Genomic DNA, 16,774 nt, shown 5'->3' with positions numbered 1-16,774 from the left:
ACAATATTAGTGAGACAAGGTGGGTGAGGTAATATCCTTTATTGGATCAATTTCTGTGAAGCCTTTGAGCTTACACAGAGCTCTTCCTCAGGTCTCTCTAATATTCTGATGCCAACATGGCTACAACAAACACTGCATACAACAACGTGGGGCCGGGGGTTTGGGGGGGGAAGGTTTACAGTATGGAATTTCCAGTGCCATGTGAACCACCCATTCAGGGAGGCTAGCCTCCAACCCTTCCCCTTCCACCCCCCTCCCCTGCTGGAGCCCTGAGCCCCGAACTGCAGCCGCTGCCCCACCCGAGTTCCATAGCACCAGGCGGATGGCCCAAGCAATGGTCCCAGCCACCTTGAGTCCCGGGCTGCAGGCCGGCCCACCCTAACTCCAGCCCTAGCCCCCATCCACTTCAGGGAAGAGGAGCAGCCTGGGCTGGGGCCACAGGGGAATAGCAGGAAGGGCCCTCGAGCAGAGTGTGGCCAGGGCCACACCTGGCTGTCTGGGGAGGTTTAGGCCTGGGGAGGGGGAATACCATGTGCTGTGGGAGCAGGGCAGGAAGGAAGCTACTAGTTGCTTGAAGTATCAACCAGTCTTAGCTTTTTCCCCTAGAGAGGAGGGTCACATTGTCTTTGCCCAAAACCCAGTTGTACCAGCTCCGTATCAGGCCGTGATGATTGGGGAATTTGTCTATGCAGCTTATGACTTCTGGTTGATACTATGAAGTTATCATGAAGTGCTACTAGCAAAACTGCTGTATCCTGAATGCTTTCCCCAGACCTGAAGAAGAGCTCTGTGGAGCTCGAAAGCATGTCTCCTTCACCAATAGCAGTTGCGCCAATAAAAGATATTACCTCACCCACCTTGTCTCTCTGTACATGTATCTGCCATGTCTTCCCAGCCCGAAAAGCATGTTTCCCCCAGACTGAGAACAATAGGAAGGTACTTAACTTTTAACAATGTACTTTAATAACAATAGGTATGCTACAAAGTAGCTTCCTTCTTTGAAAAGCAATTTTATATTATCCCTTTTGTGTGTGGGGGTGGGGTTGGGGGGTGGTGAAAAGTTACCCAACAGACAGAACAAAGGAATCCAGAAGTTGGAAAGTTGAGGGTTAAATAGAAAGCCACACAGGATCAGAAGTGAAGAAGGAAGGGGCCAGTTTAGTCAAGGACAAAGAACGCAAGGTGGGGGAAGAATACTCCATGTTCCAGCCTGCAAGCCATGCCCTGGACTAGAAGGCTCTGACCTTGGGGTGGGGACTGGAGTTCTGCAAGTGGATGTATCCAGTTTTGGGCCCCACACTATAAGAAGGATGTGGAAAAATTGGAAAGAGTCCAGCGGAGGGCAACAAAAATGATTTAGCGGGCTGGAGCACATGACTTATGAGGAGAGGCTGAGGGAACTGGGATTGTTTAGTCTGCAGAAGAGAAGAATGAGGGGGGATTTGATAGCTGCTTTCAACTACTTGAAAGGGGATTCCAAAGAGGATGGATCTAGACTTTTCTCAGTGGTACCAGATGACAGAACAAGGAGTAATGGTCTCAAGTTGCAGTCGGGGAGGTTTAGGTTGGGTTTTAGGAAAACCTTTTTCACTAGGAGGTTGGTGAAGCACTGGAACTGGTTACCTAGAGAGGTGGTGGAATCTCCTTCCTTAGAAGTTTTTACGGTCAGGCTTGACAAAGCCCTGGCTGGGATGCTTTAGTTGGGGATTGGTCCTGCTTTGAGCAGGGGGTTGGACTAGATGACCTCCTGAGGTCCCTTCCAACCCTGATATTCTATGATTCTATGTTTCTATGTAAATATACAGTTGTCTAGGGGTATGTCTACACTGCACTTAAGCCCAGGTTTTGAACTCAGGCTCAAGCCTAACCCCCTTTCTGTCTACACACACATCATGCTAATCCAGGTCTTGGACCCAGGGTCTTAGAATCCCACAAGAGTGGAGGGTCTGAGCCTGAGTCAAGCCAGGATTCAAACCCTATTGCTTTGCAGTGTAGCCATAGCCCCATAACATCTGCCAAGATCAAGTAACAATGCCAGCCTGAGACATGGTGATCTGCTCATGGGGCTGAATTCAGACAAGGCAGCGACCACCTTAACTCCTCCACCTTCTGGCATCAGAGTGTCAGCAGCATGTACAACCCAGAAATGGGAAGAGGTGGGCAAGGGGAATGGGGCAGCATGTTGGGACATGCCCATTTCACCAGGCCAAGAGACATTCCCTAGAGCTAGCCCCTTGGCTGACTGAGGTGCTGGCAATGGAGATCAAGCAGGAGACTGGAGCCAGGCTCTGGTTTTTCCCTGCTGAAAGGATTAAAAATCCCTCCACTCTCCTTTCAACCCTTGGGGGTTCTGGTGGTGGTTGGCTGAGGGGAGCTTACCAAGGCTTTGCGCCAGCTCAGCCAGTGTGGCAGGGTTGGCTTTCAGCATAGGCACAGACCAAAAGAAAATGGAGGTGGGTGATCAGGGTGAGGAGGTAGACTGCCTGGTTAAGTGGGGAGGCACAGCATCCTTGCTCTGGTGGGTGTGGCTGGAAGGAGAGGCTAAAGCAGGGGTGGGCAAACTATGGCCCGTGGGCCAGATCCAGCCCATCAGGGCTTTGGATCCGGCCTGCGGGATTGCCACCCCTGTGGCACCGCGGGGCTAAGGCAGGCTCCCTACCTGCCCTGGCCCCACACCACTCCTGGAAATGGCTGGCACCATATCCCTGTGACCCCTGAAGGGAGCAGGGTGCAGAGGGCTCAGCGCACTGCCCTCGCCTGCAGGAACTGCCCCCTGCAGCTCCCATTGGCTGGGAATGGGCAACTGCGGCCAGTGGGAGCTTCAGGAGAGGTACCCGCAGGCGAAGGCAGCATGCAGAGCCCTCTGCTCTCCCCCGCCCCCCCCAGGGGCCACAGGGACGTGGTGCCGGCCGCTTCCAGGAGTGGTGCAGGGCCAGGGCAGGCAGGCAGGGAACCCGCCTTAGCGCTGCTGCCACCCCGGAGCTGCTCAAGTTAAGCAGCACCAGGCTGGAGCCCACACCTTGAACCCCTCCTACACCCCAACTCCCTGCCCTGAGCCCCCTGCAGCACTCCACACCCCTCCTGTGCACCAATCCCCTGCCCTGAGCCCCCTTGTACACCCCACACCTCCTCCCGCACATCAACCCCCTGCCCCAGCCCTGCATTCATGGCCCTGCATGCAATTTCCCCACCCAGATGTGGCCCTCGGGCCAAAAAGTTTGCTCACCCCTGGGGTAGAGGGTATGTCTACACTGCAACAAAAGGTGTGCTCTCAACTTGGGTTAGTTAGTTAACTCAGCTTAGAACAGCAGTGTAGACATGGCTTTCAACCGCAGCCTTCCCTCTGGGCTTTAACTCGAGCTGCAAACCTGAGTTAGCAACACCCCCTTACCATGTCATGGAATGGATCTGATAAGGAAAGGGCCTGTGATGAAAAACTGTTCTCCAAAAAGTTATTACCCTCACCCCAGGAGGAGGGGAAAACAAGGCCCCAAAACTAGCAAATGGAGAGAAAATAAATAGAATCCAAAAAACTTCCAGTTTCAACTGCCAAATCCCAGCTTCCTCTCCTCCTTGTCACCCTGGCGACATGGCTTGCAGTCACCATGGAAACCCGAGGCATGGAGAGAGAGCATCACAGTGAAAGACAGTGGCACTGTCTTGGATTATTTTGGGAGGCAGGGAGACACCTGGTGTGAGGCTTTCAAGCTTATTTAGTGGCAGGGAAGGAGGTGGGGGGGGAGAAGAGGTTTATTTTTAGGTGTTCCCACTTCATGTGCCAATTTTCTTTTTTTAAGAGTTCCAAGTTTGGATGCCTCTTCCCCCTCCTCCAGGCCCTTCCTCCCTCACCTCCTCTCTCAGGCGCCTTGGTGGCACAGGGATCCCACAGCTGACAATCAGAGCTCCCCTTGCTCACTTCCCAGCCTGCTCCTTTGCATCAAGGCTCAGCCAGTGACAGAGAAGAATGGATGTGGTGTCACCGTCAAGGCTTCTCCTCACTTGCCCCGGGCATCTCTGCCAAAACGCCACACAGAGGCCATGATGCCCAGTCAGTGCGACATCCCCATGGAATCCCTCCGACTGGCCCTTCCGTGCCAGCCCCACAAAGTCAGCAGGGTGCTCAGCACCTGCAACGGACAGAACTCACCCTTTGGGTGGGGGAGTGTCACATGGGACCACCAGCTCCTGTGAAGTCAGAGGTTAAAAAGAACGAGCCTCTGCCACAGGCAATGGCATTACCATTTCCCTGCTGCTTACTACAGTGAAGCTGCACCTTGTAGGAGGAGCAGGTGTATTAAAGGAGCATCAAAACAGGGGGGGAAACACCGACAGCTCTTAAAAACAGCAAGACTGAGTTGGTATCAGGCTGGGATAAAACATGGCACCTCTTGAGACAGGGACAATTGATCACTATTCCATTGCCCTTGTCCTGGTTAATTTATTTATAGGTATCTGCTGCACTCATCTCACTGTAGTAGGAGAGCGCCCTATGAGACTAGGGCTAGATCATGGCCCTCTGAAGGAAGAAAAAATGGCTACTCACCTTTCTGTAACTGTTGTTCTTCGAGATGCGTTGCTCATGTCTATTCCAGTTAGGTGTGTGTGCGCGCCGCGTGCACGGCTGTTGGAAACCTTTTCCCTAGCAGCTACCCATCAGGCCTGCTGGGGAGCCCCCTGGAGTGGCACCGATATGATGTTCTATATAAGACTCTGCTGGCCCGACCCCCCCTTCAGTTTCTTCTTGCCAGCTACTCTGACAGAGGGGAAGGTGGGTGGGAATGGAATAGACACGAGCAACACATCTTGAAGAACAACAGTTACAGAAAGGTAAGTGACCGTTTTTTCTTCTTCGAGTGATTGCTGATATCAATTCCAGTTAGGTGACTCCCAAGCCTTACCTCAGAGGTGGGGTCAGGAACCGCAGATTGGAGGATCACTCTGCCAAAGACCGCATCATCCCGAGACTGCTGGACGATGGCATAGTGGGACGTGAAGGTGTGAACCGAGGCCCACGTGGTAGTCCTGCAGATTTCCTGGAGAGTAATGTGTGCCAGGAAGGCAGCTGATGACGCCTGAGCTCTCGTGGAGTGAGCCGTAACAGCAGGCGGAGGGACGTTTGCCAGGTTATAGCAAGCACGAATGCACCCGGTGATCCACAAAGACATTCGTTGAGAGGAAACCGGGGCGCCTTTCATCCACTCTGCAATGGCGACAAACAACTGGGTTGTTTTACGAAAGGGCTTTATTCGGTCTATATAGAAGGCGAGTGCCCTTCTAAAGTCAAGAGAGTGGAGGCGCTGTTCACGAAGGTCAGCATGCGGTTTTGGGTAGAAAACTGGTAGGAAGATATCCTGGCTCACGTGGAAGCAGGACACCACTTTTGGTAGGAAGGCCGGGTGAGGTCTTAATTGAACTTTATCTTTATGAAAGATGGTATAGGGTGGCTCACACATGAGAGCCTGTAGTTCGGACACCCGATGTGCGGAAGTGATGGCCACTAGGAAGGCAACCTTCCAGGAGAGGTAGAGAAGTGAGCAGGCCAGTGGCTCAAAAGGAGGGCCCATAAGGCAAGAAAGGACCAAGTTAAGGTCCTATGCAGGCACGGGTGGCTTCGTTGGAGGATGGACTTTCTCCAGGCCTTTGAGGAAACACCGCACGACTGGGTATGCAAACACAGAACGCCCAGCCGCACCTGGGTGAAACGCAGAAATGGCCGCAAGGTGGACCTTAAGGGATCCAAAGGCTAGATGCTGGTCCTTTAGGAACATCAGGTAGTCCAAGATGCACGGAACTGGAACCTGAAGTGGGGGCACCTGCCGCTGAGTGCACCAGCTGGAAAACCTTTTCCACTTGGCTTCGTAGGTAAGCCTAGTTGACGGTTTGCAGCTTTCAAGAAGCACCCTCCTTATCGAGTCCGAACAGGTGCGTTCAGCTTGGTTTAGCCACGGATTCTCCAGGCTGTGAGGTGGAGCAACTGAAGGTCCAGGTGCAGGAGACTACCATGGTTCTGAGAGATGAGGTTGGCCCTGAGAGGGAGACGCAGGGGAGCCTGGATTGACAGGTCCAGCAGGACCGGGTACTAACACTGACGCGGCCAAGCAGGGCTACCAGAATGACATCTGTCTTGTCCCGGCGGACCTTGATGAGCACCTTGTGCACCAACAGGAATGGAGGGAAGGCATAAAGTAGCTGACTTGACCACGTGACATGGAAGGCATCTGCTATCGAGCCCGGACTGTGGCCCCGGAAGGAACAGAAGGCTGGGCACTTTCTGTTGGTCCGTGAAGTGAACAAGTTGACTTGGGGAAACCCCCAGGTGCGGAAAATGGAATGAATGATATCCGGACGTATCGACCATTTGTGAGTGAGAAAAACGCCTGCTCAGGCTGTCCGCCAGAATGTTCTGGACACCTGGCAGGTCTCAGGCCTGAAGGTTGATGGAGTGGGCTAAGCAGAAGTCCCACAGAAGGAGGGCTTCTTGGCAGAGCGGCGAAGACCAGGCTCCACCTTGCTTGTTCAGGTAGAACATGGCTGTGGTGTTGTCCGTTAGGACTGCTATGCAGTGGCCCTGCAAGTGGAGGAGAAAGGCTTGGCACGCAAGGCGAATCATCCTGAGCTCTTTGATGTTGATGTGCAATGACAGCTCGCTCTCATGCCATAAGCCCTGCATTGTCAGGTTCCCGAGGTGGGCCCCCCAACCCAGGGCAGATGCGCCTATGACCAGGGTAAGGGTGGGTTGGGGGGGATGGAATGGGACCCTGGCACCCACCATCCGAGGATCCAGCCACCATTGTAGGGAGTCGAATGTACACTTCAGGACCATGAGGACCATTTCCAGACTGTCGCGTCCAGGTTGGTAGGCTGAAGCCAACCACATCTGTAGCGGCCTGAGTCTGTGTCTGCCGTGCTGCACTATGTAGATACAGGACACCTTGTGACCCAACAACCTCAGACACTGCCTTGCTGTGGTGGTGGGAAACTTGCAGAGGCTGGTAACTATGCCTGTTATAGCCAGGTGCCGTGCTTCCGGAAGGAAAGCCCTCGCTTGGTTTGCGTCCAGAACTGCACTTATGAACTCTGTTTTTTGAGTGGGTGCGAGGACGGACTTGCTGACGTTTACCATGATACCCAAGTGAGTGAACGTGTCCATGACTAGATGTACCTGAGACTGGACATGATGGTGAGACTGGCCCTGTATAAGCCAGTCGTTGAAGCACGGGAAGACGTGCACCTGGTGTCGGCGAAGAAAGGCTGCCATGACCGCCATGCACTTGGTAAAGATGCGAGGGGCTGTGCACAAGCTGAACGGGAGGGCTGTGAACTGACAGTGCATCTTGCTCACCACAAAGCGGGGGAAACGTCTGTGAGATGGAGTAATTGAAATGTGAAAGTACGCGTCTTTCATATCAAGGGCGGCATACCAGTCTCCCGGATCCAGTGAGGGAATGATAGTGGCTAAGGAGACCATATGGAACTTCAGGTTGACGATGTACTTATTGAGCTCCCTGAGGTCCAGAATAGGTCTTAGGCCTCCCTTTCTCTTGGGGACAAGGAAATAGCGGGAATAGAAACCCTTGCCCCTGAGCTCCTGAGGAACTTCCTCCACTGCCCCTATTAACGACAATCAAGGTAAGAGAAGCTAGGGATAAGTGGAGCACTTGATGAGACAAGAGACCACTGTTCCAACAACCGTCACGGGCGGTGAGAAGGAACTGAAGGGGGGTTGGGCCGGAAGGGTCTTATATAGAATGCCATATTGGCGCCACTCCAGGGGGCTCCCCAGCCGGCCCGACGGGTAGCTGCTAGGGAAAAAATTTCCGACATCCATGCACACAGCACACGCACACACCTAACTGGAATTGATATGAGCAATCACTCGAAGAAGAACTTGCCTATTCAGCTGATTTCCAGTATGGAAGCAGGTAGTTGACTCCATCTGTCTGAGGTGTCTTGTGCTACGGCTTTTGGAGGCAATACAAGCTTTGACCAGGTATGTCATACGGCATGATTTAAAGGTAGAGATATTCAAGCTCAGTATGATGCCCTACAGAAATAAGTCTCATAAATGTAGGCCTTCCACTGAGAATGCTCTGCTTCCCCCATCACAAGCTCCAGCAAGGTTTCTGTCGACCAAAATGAACCCGCAGAATATAGCAGAGCAGGTGGAGAGGAAGTCATCGAAAAAACAGGGCCTAAGAGAAAGGACTTTAAAATGGACCCAGAATTTGGCGCCACCTCAGGTTGCGAAGGTCTGATGGGAGGAAGGCCCCATGCCTTTAGTGTCAGCCCAAGATGGAGTGCATTACAATGGGGGAGACAATGCATGAGTCACCGTTGCTAGTCTGCATTGGACTGGAATAGGCAAAGCGATTCAGCTATCAGAGGTGATACAGGCACTTCTTGCCATTGCTGAGCATTTGGAAGAAGCGTGGAGATGAGCAGGACCCTGAAACCCCATAATGATTTCACCAGAGGTCAGCCATTGTCAATGCAGGAATGAGGTCACTTTTTTAGCCAGATCCACAGTGTTTCCCCTTTCCAATGACATCATTTCCACCTTGACTGAGTCAGCATTTAGCCAGTTGCTCTTCATCCAGCCTTTCCCAGGCACTGCCTCGCAAGGGGAACCAGGGTGGACACGTTTGTTCACAAGGCACAGAGCTGGGCACTGATGGCATCTCAGTTTGTAGAGTGTTCTGACAGTTTCCCCTTGTGGCTTCATACTGGTGTTGAATGAGAGGATAGATTCCTGGGAACAGGAGCAGCTGCTATTAATTAATGGGGTCTGTCTGAAAGGGACAACCTATGCCCTCAGGTCCTGCAGATGGGTGGGAAAGATCTAATTCTCCATGAGGGCTGCCAAATGCAGTCAAAAGCTCTAGCAGAACTAACTTTGTTCTTCTTCGAGTGATTGCTCCTATGCATTCCAGTTAGGTGTGCGCGCCGCGCGTGCACAGCTCTTCGGAACATTTTTACCCTAGCAACTCCGGCGGGCCGGCTGGGCGCCCCCTGGAGTGGCGCCGCCATGGCGCTGGATATATACCCCAGCCGGCCCGTCCGCTCCTCAGTTCCTTCTTACCGCCCGTGACGGCCAGTTGGAACAGTGGAGTGCTCTTTTACCTCCACAGCCCTAGCGTTTCTCCATTCTTCTGTGTACATAGTTGGTTAACTTAGTTTAGTAGTTAGATTAGTTGAATAAGTTTAGTTAGTTATAGTATAGTAGGGGAATTAGAGGGGTTAGCCCCTCTTCTTCCACAACCGGTGCGGGCTCATGCCCAAGGCACCGGGGTTTAAGCCCTGTGCGGCTTGCCAGCGGCACATGCCCGTGGGCGACCCGCACGACTCCTGCCTGCGCTGCCTCGGGGAATCTCACAGGACAGATAAGTGCCCGATCTGCATGGCGTTTAAGCCGCGCACCAGAAAGGAGCGAGACTCTCGCCTTAAGCAGCTCCTTACGGAGGCGGCACTTCAGCCTCCCGCGCCGTCCCTGGCGGCACCGAAATCGTCCTCGGCGCGCAGCGCACCAGCGGCACCGAGCCGCCCCGGTACCGAAGCTGCTAGATCTTCGCAGACGGCACCGACGTCCCGGCACCGTTCCCTCTCTCCACCGAGGAAGCGGAAGACGGCGCACTCGGCTTCTAAGCCTCCTGCTTCGGGACAGCTTACCCAGCCTTCACCGGCACCTCCGGCACCGGCTGTGGTAGTGCACAAGCTGTGCACGGTTCCGTTGACTCCGGCACCTCAAGAGCCGTCGAGTCCGGTACCTCCCTGCTCCCTGGTGCCAACCGCGGTCGAGCTGCATCTCCCGTCCACGCCCGAGACATTCTCGACGGCGAGAGAGCTCATCGAGCTCACAGAGGCACCGAGCCTCCGGCCCCCGGCACCGCTGGTGCAGGTTGTTAAGTCAGCGGGCAAGCCGGCCATGATGCGGCCCCCTTCCCCTGACGGACGGGATAGACGGCGCTCCAGGACTCGGTCTCGCTCCCGGTCCCGAAGACGGTCACCATCGCACCGCTCCAGGTCCTGGCACCGCTCTCCATCGCGGTACCGTTCACCATCTCGACGCCGGTCGCAGTCCCGGTACCGCTCAGCATCGCGGTACCGGTCGCACTCCCGGAGACGCTCCCAATCACCGTCCTGTCGGCACCGCAGGAAGTCCGAGTCCCGGCACCGTTCCCGGCACCGTGACTCCAGAAGCCACTCCCAGCACCGCCGGTCGAGCTCCCAGTCGAGCTCCCGGCACCGGTCGAGCTCCCGGCACCGCAGCAGTCGATGGTCTCGCTCGCCATCTCGGTACCGCGACGACCGGCACCGACCCTCAGCACCGTCCGGGGACAGGCTGCCAGTTTCGACGGCGCAGTCCGTCAGCGCCTCCGCACCACCGTGGCCATCCCGTCACTCGTCGGTCGCTTCGCGGGCAGACAGCTATGGCCATCTCCAGGCGGCCCCGCACGGACAAGTCCACAGGGCACAGCAGTGGGGTTTTTGGGTCCCCTGGGCCCAATATGAAGCTCAACGGCTACCTTGCCCCCAGCGGACCCCAGCCTCCGAATGCAGAGTGCCGGAGGCCACTGTCAGCAGGCCGCCCCCATCACCGGGTGAGGCCCAGTTACCGCCTGATCCCGCGGAGCATCCACGGTCCGAGTCAGCTGCCCACCCCATAGAGGACCCACCTGCGGTGGTCCAAGGTCTGTCCTCGTCATCTTCACCAGACGAGGCGGTGGTGGGGGCTTCTACGGCAGACCCTCCGCCTATTGACTTGCGGGCCCACCAGGACCTTCTTCGCAGGGTGGCGAAGGCTATCGACCTCCCGGTAGCGGAGGTCACTGAGGACGAGGACCCGGTGACAAATGTAATTGGAGCTGAGGCTCCAGTGCGGGTGGCCTTGCCATTCATCCGCACTATTCAGAAAAACGCCACTACCATCTGGCAGTCACCGGCGTCCGTCCCTCCCACCGCCCGCAGTGTCGAAAGGAAGTACTCCGTCCCCCCCACGGGGTACGAGTACTTATATACCCATCCTGCACCAGACTCGCTCGTGGTCCAGTCGGTCAACGACAGGGAGAGGCATGGTCAGCCAGCCCCAGCGCCGAAGTCCAGGGAAGCGAGGCGCATGAATCTGTTGGGCCGAAAGGTCTATTCGGCAGGGGGTCTCCAGCTCCGAATCGCCAACCAAATGGCCCTCCTCGCCAGATACACCTTTGACATCCTGATGTCCCTGGCGAAATTCACAGAGCTGATCCCAACAGTCTCGCGCCAAGAGTTCACGGCCCTCCTGGAAGAGGGCAAGAAGTCCTCCAGGTCCTCCATCCAGGCCGCTCTGGACTCCGCGGACTCAGGTGCTAGAACCCTGGCCTCAGGAGTAACCATGAGGCGCATCTCCTGGTTGCAGTCCTCCACATTGCCACCGGAGGTGCAGTACACCTTGCAGGACCTACCCTTCGACACTCAGGGTCTGTTTTCTGAAAAGACGGATTCCAGAATTCAGACCCTGAAGGACGGTCGCATAGCCATTCGCACTCTGGATATGCACACACCGGCTACCCAGCGAAGGTCCTTTCGGCAGCAACCCTACCGGCCATTTAACCAGCCTCGGTCGCGACCCTACAATAGCAGGCATCCTGGCCTGAGTCGCCGTAGACCGTCGGGCAACAGGCGCAACCAGAACCAGGAGCCTTCCAAGGCCCCTCAAGGGCCCAAACAGGCCTTTTGATGGGACGCCCAAGGACGGCCCATCAGTCTCCGTACCGGATCCTTCCCGTTTATTTTGCAACCGCCTTTCCCACTTTCTCCCGGCGTGGTCCCAAATAACATTGGACAGCTGGGTGCTTCGTACAATCCAGTCTGGTTACCGCCTTCAATTTGTTTCGCCCCCTCCTTCCCACCCGCCTTCCCTGTCCCTCTTCAGGGACCCCTCTCACGAGCAATTCCTCCTACAAGAGGTCGAGACTCTGTTGAGCTTGGGTGCCATAGAGGAGGTGCCTCACGACATGCGGGGCAGGGGATTCTATTCCCGATATTTTCTCATCCCCAAGGCGAAATGAGGTCTTCGACCCATATTGGACCTCCGGGAGCTCAACGTGTATGTGCTCAAGCTCAAGTTTCGCATGGTCACCCTGGGGACCATCATTCCCTCCCTGGATCCGGGAGACTGGTTTGCCGCCCTCGATATGAAGGACACGTACTTCCATATCGCGATTTACCCTCCCCATCGACGCTACCTGCGTTTTGTGGTCAACGGTGCGCACTACCAGTTTGCGGTGCTACCCTTCAGCCTGTCCACTGCGCCGAGGGTCTTCACCAAATGCATGGCAGTAGTTGCTGTAGCCCTCCGCCGTCGTTGCATTCATGTATACCCATATCTCGATGACTGGCTGGTTCGCGGGACATCCCGACAGCTGGTAAAGGTCCAGATGTCAGAGATACTATCCCTGTTTCGGTCCCTCGGCCTTCTCATCAATGCCGAGAAGTCCACTCTAGCTCCATCACAGCGGGTGGAGTTCATCGGAGCGGTCCTCGACTCCACTTTGGCCAGGGCCTGTCTCCCACGCTCTCAGCACCAGACAATGGTATCCATCATCCAGGACCTTCTCACCTTTCCCACGACAACGGTTCGGTCCTGCCTGCGCCTCCTGGGCCACATGGCGTCCTGTACGTTCGTCACGGCGTACGCGAGGCTCCACCTTCGCCCCTTTCAATCTTGGCTGGCGTCGGTATACCGCCCGCACCGCGACTCAATAGACATGGTAGTCACCGTCACAAAGCCAACACTCGCTTCGCTCAGCTGGTGGCTGGACCCAGAGGTCGTGTGTGCAGGAGTCCCGTTCCGTCCTCCTCGCCCATCGGTCACCTTGACTACGGATGCCTCGGCATTGGGATGGGGGGCTCACCTGGGCGACCTTCACACCCAGGGTCTCTGGTCCCCCCAAGAGCTCGCTCTCCACATCAATGTCCGGGAGCTGCGAGCGATCCGCCTAGCGTGTCACACCTTCCGCGCCCGTCTGCAAGGCCGCTGCGTGGCAGTGTTCACGGACAACATGACGGCAATGTTCTACGTGAACAAGCAGGGCGGAGCCCGCTCCTCCCTGCTCTGCAAAGAAGCCATGCTCCTGTGGGACTTCTGCGTGACCCACTCGATTCGCCTGGAAGCGTCCTTTCTTCCAGGAGTGCAGAACACGCTGGCCGACCATCTCAGCAGATCGTTCCTCTCCCACGAGTGGTCTCTTCGCCCGGATGTGGTGCACACAATTTTCCGGAGGTGGGGGTTTCCCCAGATAGACCTGTTTGCCTCCAAGGAGAACAGGAAGTGCCATCTGTTTTGCTCATACCAGGGTCGCTCGGCAGGCTCCCTGTCGGACGCATTCCTCTGCTCCTGGACGGATCACCTTCTCTATGCCTTCCCTCCGTTCCCGCTCATACACCGAGTGCTACTGAAGCTTCGGAGGGACAGGGCCCACGTCATACTCGTCGCTCTGGCCTGGCCGAGGCAGCACTGGTACACCCTGCTGCTCGAGCTCTCCGTTCGGGATCCCATGCCCCTCCCGTTATGGCCGGACCTCATCACGCAGGACTTCGGCAGGCTCTGACACCTGAACCTACAGTCCCTCCATCTTACAGCTTGGTACATGCGTGGCTGACCCATGCAGAGAGGGTCTGTTCGGCGGCAGTGCAGCAAGTCCTGCTAGAGAGCAGAAAGCCTTCCACTCGCTCCACCTACCTTGCAAAATGGAAGCGTTTCGCGCTCTGGTGTGATCAACAAGGACTCAATCCCTTCGTAGTCCCTATCCCTACCATCCTGGAATACCTCTGGTACCTTAAGGAGCAAGGTCTTGCAGTCTCCTCCTTGAAGGTGCACCTGGCAGCCGTGTCCGCCTTTCGGCCATCCATAGAAGGTCGTTCCATCTTCGCTAACCAGATGGTTTCCCACTTCCTTAAAGGCCTGGACCGCTTGTACCCGCCAGTGCGGCGTCCTACTCCGACCTGGGATTTAAACCTCGTTCTGGCCAAGCTGATGGGACCACCCTTTGAGCCCCTGGCCACGTGCTCTCTGCTCTATCTCTCCTGGAAGACAGCCTTCCTCGTCGCGATTACCTCGGCAAGGCGAGTCTCTGAGCTTCGTGCCCTAACGGTTAGTCCACCGTACACCGTCTTCCACGGAGACAAGGTGCAGCTTCGACCACACCCGGCCTTCCTCCCTAAGGTGGTGTCGGCCTTTCACCTTAAGCAGGAGATCTTCCTCCCGGTCTTCTTCCCGAAGCCGCACGCTTCACCTCGTGAGCAACAGCTTCACACCCTGGACGTCCGCAGGGCCCTCGCTTTTTATATCGAGCGGACGAAGCCCTTCCGGCGTTCGACCCAGCTGTTTGTAGTGGTTGCCGATCGCATGAAAGGCGAGCCGGTCTCCTCGCAGCGGATTTCCTCCTGGGTGACGGCATGTATCCGGACATGCTACGAGCTTGCTCGCGTGCCACCATGCCGCCTCACCGCCCACTCGACGAGGGCGCACGCCTCGTCGGCCACCTTCCTGGCCCATGTCCCCATCCAGGACATCTGTAGAGCGGCCACCTGGTCTTCTGTCCACACCTTCGCTTCCCACTACGCGTTGGTGCAGCAATCCAGAGACGATGCAGCCTTTGGCTCAGCAGTCTTACACTCTGCCACGTCTCACTCCGACCCCACCGCCTAGGTAAGGCTTGGGAATCACCTAACTGGAATGCATAGGAGCAATCACTCGAAGAAGAAAAGACGGTTACTCACCGTAGTAACTGTTGTTCTTCGAGATGTGTTGCTCCTATCCATTCCAGACCCGCCCTCCTTCCCCACTGTCGGAGTAGCCGGCAAGAAGGAACTGAGGAGCGGACGGGCCGGCTGGGGTATATATCCAGCGCCATGGCAGCGCCACTCCAGGGGGCGCCCAGCCGGCCCGCCGGAGTTGCTAGGGTAAAAATGTTCCGAAGAGCCGTGCACGCGCAGCGCGCGCACACCTACATGGAATGGATAGGAGCAACACATCTCGAAGAACAACAGTTACTACGGTGAGTAACCGTCTTTTCTCTAACCATTGCCATGACTAGACCAGATGATCAGGGCCCTACCAAATTCACGGCCATGAAAAACACATCATGGACCATTAAATCTGGTCTCCGCCCCCATGAAAGCTGGTCTTTTGTGTGCTTTTACTCTATACTATACAGATTTAATGGGGGAGACCAGCATGTCTCAAATTGGGGGGCCTGACCCAAAAGGGAGTTGGGGGGGTCAAAAGGTTATTTTTTGGGGCGGTCACAGTATTGCCACCCTTACTTCTGTGCTGCCTTCAGAACTGGGCAGCCGGAGAACGGTGTCTGTTAGCCGGGTGCACAGCTCTGAAGGCAGCACCCCGCCAGCAGCAGCACAGAAGTAAGGGTAGCAACACCATACCAGGCCACTCCTACTTCTACGCTGCTGCCTTCAGAGCTGGGCACCAGAGAGTGGCGGCTGCTGACTGAGGACCCAGCTCTGCAGACAACAGCGCAGAAGTAAGGGTGTCACTACCACACCAGGCCATTCTTACTTCTGCGCTGCTGCTGGCGGTGGCACTGCCTTCAGAGCTGGGCTCCTGGCCAGCAGCTGCCACTCTCCAGCTGTGCAGCTCTGAAGGCAGCAGCGCCACCAGCAGCAGCGCAGAAGTAAGGGTAGCAGCACTGCAACCCCTGCCCCCAAAATAACCTTGAGACCCTCCAACCCCCACAACTCCTTTTTGAGTCAGGCACCTACAATTACAACACTGTGAAATTTCAGATTTAAATAGCTGAAATCATGAAATTTACAATTTTTTAAATCTTATGACTGTGAAATTTACCAAAATGGACTGTGAATTTTACAGATGATCTATCACTGCAAAGAGTGCAGCCATGATGGCACATTCAGACCTAAAACCTGGCAGGAAGAGATCCAAAATATTTGAGGCAAGCAGATAATGCTGGAGATGTTCCACCATGTCTTTCTCAATGACTCTTCCTTGGAGTGAAGGGCCCAAGCCCAGACAATAGCATGTGAGATCACCGCTGCTGTTGGTTCCTTCAGCACAGGACAAACTGGTGTGTTTAGGGGTTGACAGCATCTGCCTCCTCTCAGGGAGGCGCTGGTGATCGCTGAACAAAGTGGGCTCAAATATTCTGATGCTCATCAGTGGGGAAAAGTTAAGCCACCAACTTCAATGCAGTGTGGGCACTGGTGGGTTTCACTCCTTTACCTTGTGGCTGCCTCATTCACGCAGGCTGTCTGTCCAGTCAGTGCAAGATCTTGCAAAAGGAAATGTGATTGTAACCTGCCTATTCATGCTTGGCTGTGCTTCTGGAAAACTGAGGTTGGGGGCGGAAAAGAGCTAGAACAGCTCTTGAACAGCTAGATAGACTGAGAAATGGGGGGAGGGTATGAACCCTATTGAACTCATTCTAGAAGACATAGGTAGGGTTGTCATAGTTCAGAGAACTGCACCTATACAACCCCTCCATTGTCCACCAAGGGTACCCACGCTAGGCTCCTGGCTCCTCCGCTGCCATCTCTCTTGGGCAGAGACCTGCAGCTCTCTCCCTCCTGATCATCATTTTTCCAGGCTGCACAGCTCCCTACCTATACTGCAAAATCCCCAGCAAGCCAGACTGCCTATGAAAAGCACATTTGCTCACAGTTGCAAGTTACCACACAGCTCCTTCTAAGCAAGCACGTTTATTCTTAAGGTGGAAGCATTACAGAGAAAAATGTATTAACAATAATAAACGAACCTACACAC

General features: G+C 55.3%; 1 protein-coding gene across 4 annotated transcripts in view; it reads right to left on the bottom strand.

Moving 5' to 3' along the window:
* KCNJ4 (potassium inwardly rectifying channel subfamily J member 4) overlaps positions 1 to 4,046 on the bottom strand; it is a 40,753-nt gene extending 36,707 nt beyond the window's left edge. The window contains exon 1 of one of the 4 annotated variants that reach the window (XM_044988793.1): positions 3,917 to 4,046. The gene's annotated coding sequence lies outside the window, so the exon portion shown is untranslated. Of the gene's footprint in view, positions 1 to 3,391; positions 3,524 to 3,849; positions 3,893 to 3,916 lie in introns of those variants that run through there. The other 3 variants (XM_044991099.1, XM_044988024.1, XM_044987326.1) reach the window with 3 other exon arrangements.
* Positions 4,047 to 16,774: the final 12,728 nt, after the last annotated feature.

This window comes from Mauremys mutica, chromosome 1 (assembly GCF_020497125.1).
Source record: "Mauremys mutica isolate MM-2020 ecotype Southern chromosome 1, ASM2049712v1, whole genome shotgun sequence".
NCBI lineage: Eukaryota > Metazoa > Chordata > Testudines > Geoemydidae > Mauremys > Mauremys mutica.
This window is presented reverse-complemented; position numbering and strand designations above follow the sequence as displayed.